The 12511-nt window shown below is 38.8% G+C and overlaps 1 pseudogene; it reads left to right on the top strand.

Annotated features, from left to right (window-relative positions):
* Nucleotides 1–7315: 7315 nt before the first annotated feature.
* On the top strand, nt 7316–7417 carry LOC148547603 (small nucleolar RNA R71; annotated as a pseudogene).
* The last annotated feature ends 5094 nt before the right edge of the window (nt 7418–12511 follow it).

The raw sequence follows: 12511 nt of genomic DNA, 5'->3' as shown, positions 1-12511 counted from the left end.
GTTCATGGGGTTTTATGCAGACAATGCAGTAACTTACTTCTTATTGATCCTTAGGAATAGAATGTCTTCTTTAAGCATCAACTAACATACTGTTATGACCTCTTATTATTCACTCATCCTTGGTAATTGCTTTTCTTTATTTTTTTTTCTTTTCCTGTGAGCTTATTTCTCACTTGTAGCTTAGTGTCATGTGTTGTAGCAGCTTCTTATCTTATTTTCACTCAACACATATCCACTACAGACACTTGGCTCATAATTCTTCTTAAGACATTGATGCCCAGCACCTTTTTGGGTCACTAAATGCTTTGTAACTAGGTTGCTCTTGATAATGGACTTTTGGTTGATAATCTCGGGTTAGTTAACCCAAGTTACCAAGTGTTAAAGCACTCCATAAAACCTAATCATCCAAGCAGATCCTAGTACAAAGACACCACAGGCATATGTCCTAAGGTCCAAGCTATTGGTGTCTAGCCTTATTCTTTTGCTTTCTTCTATTTTTGTTGCCACTTTTGGCTTTTCCTTTTTCTTTCTTTCTATTTGTTTTTTCCTTTCATCCAAGGACTTTTATTTGCTAAGATTCATAGACAGCATGCTAGTTTACACTAAAAAGGGAGATAGTCTATCCTTTTATTCATTATAAGTGAGCTACTACACAATCCAACATATATACCACCACTTACTGTTATTTCATTTTCTTGCCAAAAAGAAACTATTCCACTTCTGTTCAACCATTTCTTTTATTCAAATTGAAAAGACTCAGGGGACAAAATAAGTATTTAAACTAGTAAAAGTGAAAACACACATACCTAGCTAGGCTAGCATACTTATTGCAAAATTAAACACAACGGAATGCAAAATGTCTTAAACTAAAAGTTATTATCAACTAAAACAAACATGTTCTTTCTTTATTGAATGGAATAACCAAGGAGCAGGTCCACCTTTCATTTTTTATCCTGTTTGTCTTTTGGTGTACGAATTATAAATCACACTTTTCACAACTCGTACCACTGACCAGCAAGTGCACTGGGTCGTCCAAGTAATACCTCACGTGAGTAAGGGTCGAATCCCACGGAGATTGTTGGTTTGAAGCAATCTATGGTTATCTTGTAAATCTTAGTCAGGAAGTCAATTATGTTTATCAGTTGAATTGCAAATAACCAAGAGAGCATGAATTAAAAGTTACTTGTTATGCAGTAATGGAGAATATGTTGGAGTTTTGGAGATGCTTTGTCTTCTGAATCTCTGCTTTCCTCTGTCTTCTGATTCACGCACGCACGTCCTCCTATGGCAAGCTGTGTGTTGGTGGATCACCGTTGTCAATGGCTACCTTCCATCCTTCCAGTGAAAACTACGCTCACGCGCTCTGTCACAGCACGGCTAATCACTGGTTGGTTCTCGATCCGGTTGGAATAGGATTTACTATCCTTTTGCGTCTGTCACTAATGCCCAGCCTTCAGAAGTTTGAAGCTCATCACAGTTATTCAATCCTTGAATCCTACTCGGAATACCACAGACAAGGTTTAGACTTTCCGGATTCTTATTAATGCCGCCATCAGTTCTAGCTTATACCACGAAGATTCTGATTAAGAGATCTAAGAGATATTCATTCAATCGGATATAGAACGGAGGTGGTTGTCAGGCACACGTTCATGGTTTGAGGAAGGTGATGAATGTCACGGATCATCACCTTCATCACAGTTAAGCGCGAATGAACATCTTAGATAGGAACAAGTGTGTTTGAATGGAAAACAGAAATACTTGCATTAATTCATCGAGACACAGCAGAGCTCCTCACCCCCAACAATGGGGTTTAGAGACTCATGCCATCAGAGAATACAAAGTTTTGATCTAAAATGTCATGAGATACAAAATAAGTCTCTAAAAGTTGTTTAAATACTAAGCTAGTAGCCTAGGTTTACAAAAAATGAGTAGACTATGATAGATGATGCAGAGATCCACTTCTGGGGCCCACTTGGTGTGTGCTGGGGCTGAGATTTAAGCAAGTCACGTGCAGAGGCCATTTGTGGAGTTGAACGCCAGTTTTTGTGCCAGTTTGGGCGTTCAACTCCAGCTTTTGATCCTTTTCTGGCGCTGGACGCCAGAATTGGGCAGAGAACTGGCGTTGAACGCCAGTTTACGTCGTCTATCCTTGTGCAAAGTATGGACTATTATATATTGCTAGAAATCCCTGGATGTCTACTTTCCAACTCAATTGGAAGCATGCCATTTTGAGTTCTGTAGCTCCAGAAAATCCACTTTGAGTGCAGGGAGGTCAGAATCCAATAGCATCAGCAGTCCTTTTTCAGCCTGAATCAGATTTTTGCTCAGCTCCCTCAATTTCAGCCAGAAAAATACCTGAAATTACAGAAAAACACACAACTCATAGTAAAGTCCAGAAATATGAATTTTTCCTAAAAACTAATGAAAATAGACTAAAAACTAACTAAAACATACTCAAAACTATATGAAATTAACCCCAAAAAGCGTATAAAATATCCGCTCATCATCTTTCTTCTTCTTCTCGCTTGCTTGCTTACTAGTTTCTCCCTTGCCTTTTCCCTTTAGCTTTGTCTGGAATCCAGCTTTCTTCATTGTCTCTTCCACTCTGTTTTCAAGGCGTATTGCTTTGTCTACTTCTATGTCACTCCTTTCCTTGAAGTATTGATCATAAATTGGAAATACTGGGTCCATACTATGTAGATGTTCCGCAATGTAGTTGAGCTTGATTTGACCATTTATGTTATAATCAGATTGAACTCCATATCTTGTATCCTGAAGAGTCGTGAACTCCTTGAAAGCTCTCATATGACCAACTTGAAGTTGGGCCAGCTGGTTGAAAGATCCTTGAAATTGTGAAGCTTGTTCTCTTTGCATAACTAGAGATCTTGACTCAAAATCTCTCTGCTGGCTCATCATTCTCAACTGAAGCTCCTCTTGTCTCTCTTGAGCTCTCATGTATTGTGAATGGAATTCTTCTTGTTTCTCTTGAACTCTCATGTACTGTTTGGATAGCCTTTCAATTGCTTCTTGGATCCAGCTCATGTCCATGTTGGTTTGTGACTGGAATTGTTGCTCTTCTTCTTGTTCAGCATCTTGTTCTTCTTCCTCCCGTGGTTCCTCTCTCCTTCGCCTCCTTTGTGGTCTTCGACTTTGTTGTACCTCTGTGACATTCATCATCCTTTCGAGGGTCATAGGCATGCCTGGATGCAGCCATGTTGGGTTTGCATCCTCCATTGGCACTCTGGCCTTCATGCATAACCTCATAATGGTGCTTGGGTAATGGAGCCAGGCTTCAGCAGAATTTTTCTCTGCAACCTTTTGAATATCATTTGCAATGATCTCGTGAACTTTTATCTCTCCTCCCACCATTATACAGTGTAGCATGACAGCCCTTTTCTTGTTAACTTTCGAGGTGTTCACTGTGCCCAGAATTGTTCTCTTTATCAGCTCATACCAACCTTTTGCTTCAGGGGTGAGATCTCCCCTTTTCAAGTACTTGTGCCCTCCTTCATTGTCTCTCTCCCAGTCAGCATTAAACACACATATATCACTAGAGATTTCATCATAATCTGGGTTCCCATTCACTCTTTCTTGGTACCCCGGCTCATCAAAATGTGCTGGCCTTAGTCCTAAGACCTTCATAATGGTCTTCGAACTAAAATCTACTTCCATACCCCGTACAAAACTCTTGTACGTTGGGGCTTCGGTCATATCCAGCCTTGCAGTATTAGCATAAAACTCCCTTATGATATTGGTATTAATCCTGGTGATTGGTGAGGTGAGTGCTTCCCATTTTATCTTTCTGATCTTGGCTCTTATTTTTGGGCATCCATCCTCAGGTAGCTGGAAAGGGATTTCTGGATATATCTTTTTGTCATTCATCCACCCAAGTTACATTTGGTGATACCATGATCTGAACTTCCATTGATCATAGTCCTTTTCACCTTCTTCAGTAATAGGTTCCTTTCTTCTCCTTCTTTTGAAACTTTAAGAAGATGCCATCCTTTCCTTGATGGTTAACCGAGTAGAGGTTGAAGGTTTATGAAGAGGGATGACTAGTGTGATACACTCTCGGTGGAAAAGTATTTTGAAGGCAAGGTAGAATTATGGAAGCAAGTGAACACTGATGCTTTGTTTCACAAAGAACACGGTTGTTGGGTCTTGGTTTTATAGAATACAAGAGCTGAATTTCTATAGTACAAGAAGTGTGAAACTTTAATTCATGTGCACGGTCCAAGTGATGCTATTTATAGTAAGCTTTAATGAAGAGTGGATGGTTAGAATTCTTTGGTCAAGTTTATGAATGAAGGGTGTGCATGCAAGGTTGAATGAAGACAAATGTTGCCTCTTCATTAAGCATATCTTTTCAGTCTTCTAGGCCCCTCTTCTCAAGGTGTGCAGATTTTTGTTCCCAAGAAGCACCCTTCCAACCACGTGACTTACCTTTTGTCCTCATGCTATCTTTATCATCCATTGCCTTGTCCCTTTCATTAAATAGTTCTTCTTCTCACCTAACCATCATAACAAGACAAAGGAAGTAAGTACTAACAAGTGGCGGCAAGAGAACAATTAATATTTAAAGCTAAAAATTTGACTAGCATTCCTTATGCTTGTTTAACCAACCGTGGCTCCTTTTGTGCTCTTATATATAGTCTTGGAGGACACCAAACTTAGTGTTTGGCTGTATGGTTCAAAGTGTTACTTCCTCCAAGTATTGTCATTGAGATCTCAACGGAATTAGTGTCACTTTTTGGTTAAACCATCATGAGAAACACTTTTTTTTTCTATTTCTAAACATGAACTAAAAATTATAAACATGGTTGCACTTTCATGACTTTCAAAACTCAAAAGAAATTTGACTCTCATGCCTTGTTCTTGCAATATATAGAACACCAAACTTAATGTTTGGCTATATATTTCAAGAAATACATGTCAAAATGGCAATATGATCATCATTTTTGAAAGGTATCTTAGTGTGTCTATGGGCACACCAAACTTAGAATTAGATCATATGCTTCACAATGTCATGGATAGTTGTCAACATTGTCTATGAGAGCTTGAATTCATGTTAGAGCAATAATTATTATTCATACTGGAGTATTTAAAACAAGGAAACTAAATCATGGGTTGCCTCCCATAGAGCGCTTCTTTAGCGTCATTAGCTTGATAGTTGGTTTACTGTTAGGGCGGATTGTAATGTCTCAAATCTTCTCCCCTCACAGTGAAGCTTTCTCCACTTGACTCCTTGATGATTTCTACATGTTCCAAGGAAAAGACCTTTTTGACTGTGAACACTTGGGGTAACTGAGATGGAAGTGTCGGAAGCTGTGTTGAGATTAATGGATGGTAGGTTAATATCACCTTTTTTTCCAGGGAAAAGATCTTCTGTAGGAATTTTCTTATTTCTCCATCCTCTTGGTAATTTCTTCACAACTCTTTCTTCTTCTTCCAGTAGTGCTCCATTGATCATTGTGTCAGGGAGTTCCTCGTTAGCTGCTCTTTCCAACTCTTGTGGCTTTAATTCTTTCTTGAGTTCTCTTGGTTGCTGTATCTCTCAAAATTCTTGCTTGTTCACCAAGGACTGTTTCAGTGGTTCAGCTGCCGATTTACTGTTGCTTTCCTTTGTGCACATGTTGCTGTGATCATCCTTTGACTCTTTAGGTTCTGGCTCAGACTCAGATGTAGGTTTGAAAACATGGAAGGTGAGGTGTTCATCATGTATTCTCAGGATTAACTCTCCTTGTTCCACATCTATCAGCGCTCTAGCAGTGGCTAGAAATGGTCTCCCTAGAATAATGGGATGGAGGTAACTTTTCTCCATGTCCAGAACAACAAAGTCAGTGGGGAGGAAGTAGTTTTTCACTTTCACCAATACATTTTCAACTACTCCTTCGGCCTGCTTCTGAGTTTTATCCGCCAATTGGATGATCACATCTGTGGATCTCATCTCATTGATTTGCAACTTCTTCATAAGAGACAGAGGCATCACATTTATGCTAGCCCCTAGATCACAGAATCCTCTGTCAATTTTTGTCTCTCCTATGGTACAGAGAATATGAAAGCTCCCCGGATCTTTTTTCTTCAGGAGTACATCCTTTTTGATGAGGGCACTACATTCCTTGTTCATTATCACTGTTTGTCCCCCTTTTAAGGTTCCTTTCTTGGTCAGCAGCTCCTTCATGCACTTGATGTATGTAGGCATTTGTTGGAGAGTTTTGATGCAGGAGATGTTGACACTGAAAGATGCAAACATATCTAGGAATCTTGAATATGACCTTTCTTTCTCACCTCCTCTGAGCCTCTGAGGAAATGGTGCCCTTGGCACATAAGGTTTCGGCATTTCCTTCCTTGTTAATTCTTTTCCTTGTGCAGATCCAGTTTCTTGTTCCTTTTTCTCCAAGTCACCCTGGGAACTTCCTTGGCTATGCTCTGTTGGCTTTCTGATATCTACTTCCGGGATTTCTTCATTTGCAAGAGTAACTACCTTGCACTCTTCCATCTCACCTTCTTCAGTTCCCTTCTTGGATTTTTCTCAGTATCACTTGGGAAACTACCAGTGGACTTTGGAGTCTACTGTGAAAGATGTCCTACCTGAGCTTCGAGATTCTTAATAACCTTCCCTCGGCTTTTTATACTACCTCTCACTTCTTCCCTGAATATCTTCATGTCTTCAGACTCCTTGCAAAGATTTGCAAGCATAGCTTCCATTTGGCCATTCTATCATCATCATGTGGTGATGGTTGGTTGGAAGTGGGGTGTTGAGAGTGGTTATTATGGCTTTGGTATGGTGGTTGTGAATAAGTGTTTTGTGTGGTCTGGTATGGTTTTTGGTTGGAGTTTGGTGAGTGGAGTTGTTATACTGGTTTGGATTATGGGATCTGTGGTCTTGGCCTTGGTTTTGTTGGTTTTCCCACCCAAAGTTTGGGTGGTTCCTCCAACTAGAGTTATAAGTTTTAGAATATGGATCATGAGCTTGCCTAGATGAATTTCCAAGGTAATTAGCTTCCTCCCAATTAATTCCTTCTTCTGTGTCAACTCTCCTTGAGGTGATGATTGAGTGTGGATAGCTGCAGCTTGATTCTTCTCTATTCTAGGCCAAGATGGCATCCATATGGTTTAATTCTAGGACTCCCCTGTTGTTGCTTCTGTCTGAGGCATAAAATACTCATTGTCAGCCACTGTCTCTATAACATCAATGGCTTCTGAAATGGTCTTCTTCTTATTAAGGGAACCTCCAGATGAGTGGTCTACAGCTTTCTTTGACTCACAATTCAGCCCTTCATAAAAGATATGAAGTTGCACCCACTCATTAAACATATCAGGGGGTATTTTCTTGTCAAATCTTTGAATCTCTCCCAGGCTTCATAAATAGTCTCACCATCTGCTGTCTGAATGTTTGCACTTCAGTTCTAAGCCTGTTTACTTTTTGTGGAGGGTAGAACCTTGTCAAGAATCTATTCACTACATCCTCCCAGGTTGTCAAGCTTTCCTAGGAAAATGATTCTAGCCATTTTGATACTTTGTCCCTCAAAAAAATGGAAACAGTAGCAATCTATAGGTTTCAGGATGAACACCATTAGATTTAACTGTGTCACATATCCTTTGGAATTTAGTGAGATGCTCATTAGGATCCTCTTGGGCACTTCCTCCAAAAGAACAGTTATTTTACACAAGAGTTATGAGCTGAGGCTTTAATTCGAAATTATTAGCATGGAAAGTTGACTTTTGAATGCTGCTACCACAGTTTCCTGGGTTTGGATTGATGTAGGATCCCAGAACTCTCCTCTTTTATCCAGCAGGGTTGGCTGCTCCTCTTCTGGCATGATTGTTCACCTCTCCTTCATGATGATTTTCCATATCATCTTCCATGGTTATATCCAAGTCTTCCTCCTCTTCTTCTGCACCAATAGCCTTCTTTCCTCTTGCTTCCCTTCTTAATCTCAGGAAGGTTCTTTCCGATTCACTGTCAAAGGAGGTTGAAACCTCTCTTCTACCTGTTATACAAATTGCACAACAAGCAGCAACCAACAAGTGAAGGATTCACAATTAATGAAAAACTGTGGTTAGAGCAATTGAGGCAAATAATCAAACAGTTAATGAGTTAGTGGGTTAGTTTTACTGGAAAGTAAAGAAGTAAGGTAAAATTAAAGAAAAACAACTAAAAATTGCAGAGAACAAAAATGAACAACTGAAATTAAGATTCAATTAATCAAAAGAAAGAAAATTGCTCAATCTAGTTATCCTCCAATTTAGTAATTGTCAATACAAAACCAATCCACGGCAACGGCGCCATTAACTTGATTCACTCGAAAACTGTCTCTCAACAATTTCCTACCGGCAAGTGCACCGGATTGTCGTCAAGTAAAAACTCACTGTAGAGTGAGGTCAAATCCCACAGGGATTGGTTGGTTGATTAATGTTAATTGGAGAATTGTGCTAGTTGAGCGAAATCAGATTTGGTTGAGAATTGCAGAATGTAAATTTGCGGGAAACTTAAAGAGCAAGAAATTAAATGACAGAAATTAAATTTTCTGGAAATTAAATGACAGAAGCTTAAATTGCAAGAAATTAAATGGAAATGGGGATTAAGCATGAAATTAAAGAGCAGAAAGTAAATAGAATGTGTAGATCAGAGATGGGGTATTCATTGGGTTTCAGGAGATATTGAATTCTCTGGATCAAATCATTTTCACCTCTTCCTCAATCAATGCATTCATTAACATTGCTTGGCAATCTTAGATGATTGGATCCCAATGTCTTGGCTCACCAATCTCTCTAAGCATGAACAATTGCCCAATGTCTTGATTTAATTGCTCATGGGAAGAGTTGAAGTTCGGTCACTGATTATACCACACAAATTCATAGATCAAAGTATTGGTAGGATTAAATGTCACAATATCCATCCAACCCTCAATCTAATCCAATGTGAGAAAGCAATTTTAGCATGAATTCTTCATCCATCTCTCAAGGATCCAAAGATTTCCAATTATGGATTGCTTCTCGGTCAAGACAACTATCCAATTGAATTAAGATCGAAAGCTTTCTAACAAAAATCAAGAGAAAATAAAGAAGAAGATGATGAAAACTACTATTGATCCATTGAATTACAATAGAGCTCCCTAACCCAATGAAAGGGGTTTAGTTGTTCATAGCTCTCAAAATGGAAATTGAAATTGAAAGATACGTTGCTGGAAAATTAAAATGAACCGAAAAGTAAAAAGTGCAGTAAAAGTCCTTTCTAACTTAAATTCTAAGCTATTTATACATTTTCTTCCATTGATCTTCAATCTCTGAATTGGGCTTTTGGCATTGATGGAAATGGGTTGAAATGACTCCAATTGTTTTCCCTTGTTGTTGAGAAGAGATCTGTTTGAATTGCAAGTTCTGATGCTTCAATTTGGAGTCAATGTTTGATGGCCAACGTTGACTCAAATGCCCTTCTTAAAAACCAGATAATTCTACTGTCATTGGCGTTTGACTCAACGTTGGAGTGCCAATGTTTTTCTACCCATGCGTACGCGTGCCTTGCGCGTTCGCGCCAATGGGTCAAAAAGCTCATCCACGCGTGCGCGTGCTGCACGCGTATGCGTGGATGCAAAAATCCCATTTTCCAGTTTTAAAAACATGTAGAAGAGCATTGGCCTCAGCGTTGGACTAGCGACGTTCCCTCCAACATTGACCAATCCACGCATGTGCTGCTGTACGCGTGCGCGTAGATTCTCAGAAGTTAGGCCCACGCGTACGCGCCATGGACGCGTATGCGTCGTTGCGCATTTTCAAATTCAGAGTTTTGAAGCCACCATCGCGCACGTTGGCCACCAACGTTGGAGGTAGCGTTTGGGGTCCAACGTTACCCATCCACGCATACGCGTCGAGTACGCGTGCGCGTGGATTGCCAGAATTTCTAATCCACACGTATGCATACGGCACGCGTGCGCGTCGCTACAGAATTTCAAAATCTCCAAAAAGCTCATTTTATCACAACGTTGGGGGTAACGTTGGCTTGCCAACGTTCCCTCAAATGTGAGCATCAGCAAATCATGTAGAGAATTGCTCTACCTCCCTTCCAATGTTTGAGGCAACATTGGTGGTCTAACTTGGCCACCAATGTTGCTACTCCTTCATCTTCTCCATGCTCCTTCTTCAACTTCCTTCTATGCTTTTCTTCACCTATCATCAACCAATACATGCATCAAAGCTTTGCTAAAGTCATGAGAATTCTCATCATTCTTAGCACACAAGTAATTATAGCATAATTCTCATGAAATTGCATCAAATTAACATTGGTTAGATGAATCTAGGCATACATGAATTTCTAACCAATTGCTTACTTATAACTCAAGAAAGTGCATAAAACCTATTAAAAACAAAGAAAAAGGCTAGTAAAACTAGCCTAAGATGCCCTGGCATCAGTAAACCATGTATCCCTCTTAAATTTGTTAGAGAACAAGACATTGATCCCTTCGCACATAAATCACACTTCATGATCTCTCACTCAAATTACAACCCTCACCGATTTAAGTCTGCCATGATCAATGATTTTTATGAAGGAGTTATTAAGTACTATATCATGTGTCCTACTTTTCTTGCTGATTTACCCAATCTGAAAAAGAAAGGTTTTCCTTTTGTTGAAAATTTGGAATTTCTGGACTGGAATCACCTTTTTAACATCAAAAAACTAGTGTACCCACTTTTGGTCAAATAGTTTTATGCTAATATGACTTATCATGAGGGTAATGTATATTCTTATGTTAAGGGCCGAGACATTGTGCTGAATAATGAAACTATCAGTGATTCCTTGAGATACACTGATGTTGGGGCTTGTGCATATACTTCGGGTAAGTGGGACGAAGGAGTTGGTATCTCTTTCAGTGATACCTTGGCTCATATTTGTGAACATGTTTCTTTGATTGATGGCATCACCCCTACTCACAGAGCCCTAGGTTATGAACGTGCTCAGTTGTACCGTATAATAAATCATGTCATCCTTCCTCAGAGTGGTTCATATAAAAGGGTATCTTATACTGACACTCTTGTTTTGTATTCTCTTCTCACAAAAATAGAAATATCTTTTGCTTATTTAATGGTTAGATATATGTTTGATTCTGTTCGAAGTGAGAAAGATAAAGCCCTTCCTTATGGCATGTTCTTAACTTGTATTTTTGAACATTTTGGTGTTGATTTATCCAATGAGTCATATGAAAATAGACACTCATATCTAAAAGGAGGTGGTTCAATGAAACAGCAAAAAAAGGGACCCACTCACTCTGAAAGGGCAGTTCTAGATGATGATGATGATGATGAATCTGTTCCTGAGGTTTATCCCCCACCTTCTACCGAGGGTACATCAGTCTCAACTGGACAAAATATGCTTTATTTGGGGTTGTTAAAGATGTGATATTGGAATTTGTCTCCCAGTCCAACCATATGATTGCTATGAACAGAGATCATAGGAAGCTAGCTAGCAAGCATGAGAATTTCCTCAGAAAATCCAGAGATAGAGTGGTTGTCTTTATGAAGTTCATTGATAATCTCCAACAAGATGAAGATGCTCCCACTGATGCTGAAGAAGAAGCTGATTCTGAGGAGGATGGTTCGGATGCCTTAATTTGTCTCATGCTGCTGCTGTCTTTTGTTCACTTTTGTCTCATGAAATCTGTTGTCATTTATTTCTGAACTACTCTATGTTTTATTCCGGATGACTGTAAGACTTTTAACAACTGTTGCACTTTGTTTTAATTACCTACTGGTTTTGGACTTTGCACTAACATCTTGTTGCAGGTTTAAGGTGCAGTTTTTTAATTGGTATTGAGTGCTTTCCACCCTTGATGACAAAAGGGGGAGTAATAGTATATTAATTTAAATTATCATTATGAATTTGGTCATTTTGATGCTAGCTATGGTCATTTTTTGTGAATTAAATATGATATTTGCTACTGTCATGCATATATATGCTGCTGTGATAATTTTTTCGTTTTGTGAATTGATCTTGAAAGCTTAATGCTGCTGTGATCAGACTATGCTCTGTTTTGTTCATCTTTGAACAAGTTTTGAAATGGATATTTGTTAAAATTACTGCTATAATATGTTTAGTATAAGGCTGAATTTGTGCTGATAGAAGTGTAAAATCCCTTTGTCAAACTAAATTGTGTGTTGCACTTTACTGTGTTCTATATGAGAATAACAAAAAGGAAGGAAGAGAAGAGCACAAATCTAGGGGGAGCAACCCTTTTAAAGAAAAGGGGGAGCAACACAAAATCAAAGGGAAGTCTCTAAACTTTATAAAATTTCAATTCTTTTTTATCATTGTTTCAATTATGTTTGTCATCAAGGGGGAGATTGTTGAGTTAAGAAATTAACTAACATAATTGATGATGACAAACATTATTTTTATTGGGTTAACTATCCAATTAGTGTTGATTATCTTTTATTAAGTGATGCAGACCACATTTATCAAATATAGAAGAAGCCCAGTTTGGAATAAACTGAAACAACAAGTGGACTATTTAAA

The sequence above is a fragment of the Arachis ipaensis genome, chromosome B8, assembly GCF_059453495.1.
Source record: "Arachis ipaensis isolate K30076 ecotype BB chromosome B8, ASM5945349v1, whole genome shotgun sequence".
NCBI lineage: Eukaryota > Viridiplantae > Streptophyta > Magnoliopsida > Fabales > Fabaceae > Arachis > Arachis ipaensis.
The sequence above is the reverse complement of the archived record's forward strand: the minus strand, read 5'-3'. Positions and strand labels throughout refer to the sequence as shown.